Genomic DNA, 5,726 nt, shown 5'->3' with positions numbered 1-5,726 from the left:
AGCTCCTCCGTGTCATCACGTTCCCACTAAACCAATGGGAACGCCTTTGGCAAATTTGTCTCACAAGTCACCACCCAACTCTTTAAAATATTCATAGACTGTGTAAGCCTTTTTCTTCATAATCAAAAATGCATTCTCTTTTATTCTGACAAACGCTCGGTCATGAATTAAAACGGGGAGACGTTGTGGTCAGTGCGTTGAAAACCTAAGTCATTATTATTTTTCCATCACTATGGAAATGAGAAAGATCCAAGAACTGTATACACTTGTTTTTTTATTTCAGTGTAAACCACAAGTAGACTGTGATCAAGCTGTTAACAGGGTAGAACAATCCAGTTCGCCTTTGTCTAAATTATGGTTGGCCTAACATTAGCCTACATAATAGTCCTATACAGTAGTTCTGCTTTATCCCACCACAGACGTGGATTTATGGCGCCGAATCTCTGAGGTGAACTGAGATGCGAAATTTTCTTTTTTTATAGGAAAACTAATTAGACTATCTCTGGTGCATCCCCAGTTAATAAGGCTTCAAAAGAATTGACTCGGAAAGGCTTAGTTGCCTTTGGAATTCATGGACTTTGTAAGTAAAAAATATATCAAATATTGCTGCAAGCAGCAATGGCGCATTCCTCCTCAAAATAAGTATACTGGGTGACCAAACAAGCAGATCTAGAGAAAGTCAAGAAAGCAGGGTTCTGGAATTTATAGAAGATTTTTTTGCAGTTAATTCATTTCCACAGCCCTGCCCTGAAATGCACCCCCCATGTAATTCATGTTCTGTATATCCCAGCATCAAATTATTCTTACTGTACATTGAGGGAACTGGTATGAGTAACCAGGGTAAATTTCATGCATGTAGCACTTTCCTAGTCAGAGTTAGCAGGGGGTGCATTTCTTGGCAAGACATAATACAGCCCTGCCTTGAAATGCACCCCCCATGTAATTCATGTTCTGTATATCCCAGTATTAAATTATTCTTACTGTACATTGAGGGGACTAGTATGAGTAACCAGAGTAAGTTTCATGCATGTGGCACTTTCCTACTCAGAGTTAGCAGGTGGTGCATTTCTTGGCATTTCCTTTCTTTTTCAACCTTTCCCCCAAATATATATATATATTTTTCCAAATCAACCTTTCGAAAAGTTTTTCTTTTCACACATGAAGTGAAAGGAGAGGAAGGGAGAGGAGGAGAGGTGGGTAGGAGGAGAGGTGGGTAGGAGGACAGGGGAGAGGAGAACAGAGAAGCCTATAGTAGAGTCCTCATCAAGTACTCATCAATAAGGCAAACCTTTTTTCGAAAATAATTCTTTAACCTTTCAAAATCTTTTTTCACATAAATAGGGAAAGGAGATGAGAACAGAGAGGAGTGGGGTGATGATAACAGAGAAGCCTATAACATAGTAAAACAGAGCAGAGTACAATAGAGTATAGCAGAGTCCTCATCAAGTACTCATCAATGATGCAAACCTTTTTTTCGAACCATTTTTCGAAAATATTGTTTCAACAAAAAAAAAAGCATTTTTTCTAAATTATTTGTTCGACCTTTCAAAACTTTTCACACGTGAAGTGAAAGGAGAGGAGAGCGCTGTCTGAGAGGGTAGGCCATGTGCCGAAGTATCCTTGAGCAAGACTCTGAACCCCAAGTTTCTCCCGATGGGCAGGCCGGCGCCTTGCACGGCTGCTCCGCCGCCGTCGGTATGTGTGAGTATGAATGGGTGAACAAAAGGTAAAAATGTAAAGGTAGAAGATGCGCTATATAAATGCAGTCCATTTACCATTTACCATGGGCTAGAGTTATGACTAGAGCTATACAGCTACAGGTAGCTAAGTGTACCTGTCCTGCTTTGCAGTGGCTTACAGTCGCTAAACAAATAATCGGAGTGTCATGAGATAAATACATACTACAGATGAATCATTGCTATGTTTGACAACCAGAGGATTGACCGGAAGACCAAAAACCAGTATTTCTGTCAGAATCCAAAAGACTAAAAAAGATGGCTGGGTGTGTATTTGAGCCTCTGACCTTGCATTTACCAGCTCAACATCTTACCAGAACAACTGTCAAGAAGACTGACATTTCTTGTCCAGGTATAACATCAAATGAATGGCCAGTGTCCAGAAGGCAGAAATTTAGTTCAGATATAGTATCAAATGAATGGCCAGTGTCCAGTAGGCTTACATTTTGTCCGGATATACGGCTCTGAAATTATTCAGACCAATGCACCTTTTTCTTTCCTTTCCAAAAACTTTGAAATTGAACATTTTGAGTGAGGAACAGAAGGGTTGCCAAAAGCCATACAAATATCATCTGTTTCTTTATAATCCTTTGTTTCACTCCAAATTGTCTGGATAAAGGACCAATGATTTCTCCCCAATTGATTATGTTCCCACTTTCTATTCTTTAATATAAATCACACGACAAACTGGAATTTGCTGAGGATTATTATTCTCTGTGCCTTTGAAGCAGGTCCTACTGGAGGGGTACAGAAACACTGGCACGCATGGGGACTGTTGGAATGCCAGTTAAGTTCGAAACAGAGAGACTTGACAGCTGGAAGAGAGAATAATTACAAATGCAGGCTTCAAGTCTGTGCCGTTTAGACATGGGAATCGTGTTATTTCATAGCACTGTCAGTCCTAGTGCTCTGTGTAACGCCAGAGCCTTCTGCAGCTGGTAATTGGCTGCCACGCTTGGCATCCCCTTGTTTAGTATTAGTATTTAAGTGTCTGTTTGTGGATTGTCCTGTACGAAGTCTTGATCTTGTTTTCCAGTTCAGCCCGAGCCTTGTTAAGAATACGTCTACTGTTACTGACCTTAGCTAGTTGTCTTACTCCGTTTTGGATCTCCTGTATTGCCCTGTGTACTGTGTACCGATCTTTTCCCGTCCAACCATTCTAATAAATCGGCGCTCTGCGCTTGGATCCAACCCCGTCTGATACATCCTTACAGAAGACTTCGCCAACCATGGATCCAGCAGAAGCAGCTGCCATGCGTGCTGCCCTGTCCGTGTCCGCCCCTGGAGGGTTACTCGGGGAACACGATGCACAGTTACGCCTCGTCGCTCAACACCTGGCGGACATGTCGGCGCCTCCTCCCGACCCTCTTCCTCCGGCTCCTGTGGCTGCTACGCACGTCCGTGTGGCAACCCCAGAACGCCTAGGTGGCGTTCATCATCTCTGACCTTACCGGCGATGCACTGAAGTGGGCAACCGCTGCATGGAACTGCCAGGGGTCTTCCACGGCTTCCTTGGAGCAATTCCTGGACCAGGTTTTCGATCACCCCAACCAGGGTAAGGACGATGGCGAGAAGCTTTTCACTCTGCGATAGGGAGATCAGCCGGTTGCGCAGTATGCCATGTCTTTCCGCATCCTGGCTGCTGGCAGCGGCTGGAACGAGACGGCACTGCGTACGGCATATCGACGAGGGCTTAATACTACCTTGCAGTCTGAGTTGGCCTGTCGGGGTGAGGCCCTGCCACACCACTCAGGTGGAAAGTCCCACACATCAAGAGCCAACTGCCATCCTTCCGGTGTATCAGGATTTGTCACAAGTGTTCAAAAAAGCCCGAGCCACCGTGTTGCCCCATCACCGGTCGGGGGAGCAGGTGGGACATAGAAGAGACCATCCGTCAGGCTCAGGCCTCAGATCCGACCCCGGCTGCATGTCCTCCATCGAAGGTGTACGTCCCTGAGTCAGTTCGCTCTCAACTCCTCTCTATGGTTCACGCCACGCTTGCCTCAGGACACCCGGGGATTCGGCAGACGCGTTCCCTCCTGGAGCGAACCTACTGGTGGCCATCTCTTGCTAAAGACGTGATCTGTTTCGTCAGTGCTTGTACTGTGTGTGCTCAAGCCAAAACACCACAGCAGCTCCCTGACGGTCTCTTGGAACCACTCCCCATACCTCACCGCCCCTGGTCTCATATAGCGATTGGTTTCGTCACAGACCTGCCCAAGTCTCAGGGTAACACCTCTGTCCTGGTCGTTATCGATCGGTTCTCTAAATCATGCCGGTTACACCCTCTGCCACAGCTCCCTACGGCCATGGAGACGGCCGAAGCCCTGTTCCACCAGGTGTTCAGGTTCTACGGGCTACCAGAGGACATTGTCTCGGACAGAGGGTCACAGTTCACTTCCAGAGTATGGTCATCCTTGTTCAAATGCCTTACCGCCAATGTCAGTCTCTCTTCAGGCTACCATCATCAATCGAACGGACAGACAGAAAGGCTGAATCAGAAACTCGGTCTCGGTTTCTCCGCTCCTACTGCAGCGTCAACCAGACGGACTGGAGCAGGTTCCTCCCCTGGGCTGAGTATGCACACAATTCCCTGACGAGCTCCTGTACGGGCATCACGCCTTTTCAATGTGTCCTTGGATTCCAGCCTTCGTTGTTTCCATGGCCGGGGGAAACCACAACTGTGCCCGCGGTGGATGACTGGCTGAGCCGCAGTGAGGAGGTCCGGCAGGCGGCCCATGTCCGCCTCCAGAGAACAGTGCGCGGCCAAAGGATACAGGCTGATCGGCGGCGGCGCAAGGCTCCTGTTTATCAACCGGGGCAACGAGTCTGGCTCTCCACGAAAAACATCAAGCTGCAGCTGCCTTGCAAGAAGCTAAGTCCCAGGTTCATTGGTCCTTTTCCTGTCCTGAAGCAGATTAACGCTGTTTCTTACCGTCTGCAGTTACCCCCTCACGACTGGATGTCGCCTACGTTCCATGTTTTGTTGTTGAAACCGGCTGCAACGGTTTCAGACCTTGTTGCCTCGGACACGTCCCAGGTCTCGGTGGCTCCTCCTCCCCCATTGCTCCTGGATGACGGCCCAGCCTATGCGGTTGGGGCTCTCCTGCGCTCTCGCCGTAAGCGGGGTCAGCTCCAATACCTGGTGGATTGGGAGGGGTATGGTCCTGAGGAGCAGTCCTGGGTTCCCGCCAGTGAAGTTCTGGATCCCGCCCTCATCGCGGACTTCCATCGGTCCCATCCTGCCTTTCCCGCTCCGGGGGAGCGTGGCCAGCCTCGGGGCTCTCGTGGGTCGGCTTCCGGGGCCGCCCGTGGAAGGGAGGTGTATTGTACCGCCAGAGCCTTCTGCAGCTGGTAATTGGCTGCCACGCTCTGCATCCCCGGAATATTAGGACAATCGGCTACACCTGTGTCTTGTTTAGTATTAGTATTTAAGTGTCTGTTTGTGGATTGTCCCGTGCGAAGTCTTGATCTTGTTTTCCAGTTCAGCCCGAGCCTTGTTAAGAATATGTCTACTGTTACTGACCTTAGCTAGTTGTCCTACTCCGTTTTGGATCTCCTGTATTGCTCTGTCTACCGTGTACCGATCTTGGCCTGTCCGACCTTTCTAATAAATCTGCGCTCTGCGCTTGGATCCAACCCCGTCTGGTACATCCTTACACTCTGCCAGATCACTGACTCCCTCTTATAGATGAGCAACGCCCAATATTTTCCTTCACTGAATCCTATGATCATGTTTTCACTGGAACCCATGACAAATCATTGGATATTCTATTTCAGTGTTGAGGGAGGTTACTTGCATAGGCTGCTTGTCACTCATATTTTCAGGGGCATAAACCATCAGGTCATTTATTTAACTGGAATGCATGTTCTGTAGATGCCCGTCCCATAGTTTGTTGCTATGAGTCCAATCATGTGTGTGCGTGTGTGTGTTCCAAGGTAAAATGAAGATAGAATTGTCCCAATGCTACAGCTCCTGGCATATGCACA

This window comes from Osmerus eperlanus, chromosome 11, assembly GCF_963692335.1.
Source record: "Osmerus eperlanus chromosome 11, fOsmEpe2.1, whole genome shotgun sequence".
NCBI classification, from domain to species: Eukaryota; Metazoa; Chordata; class Actinopteri; order Osmeriformes; family Osmeridae; genus Osmerus; species Osmerus eperlanus.
Note: the sequence above shows the minus strand (reverse complement) of the source record.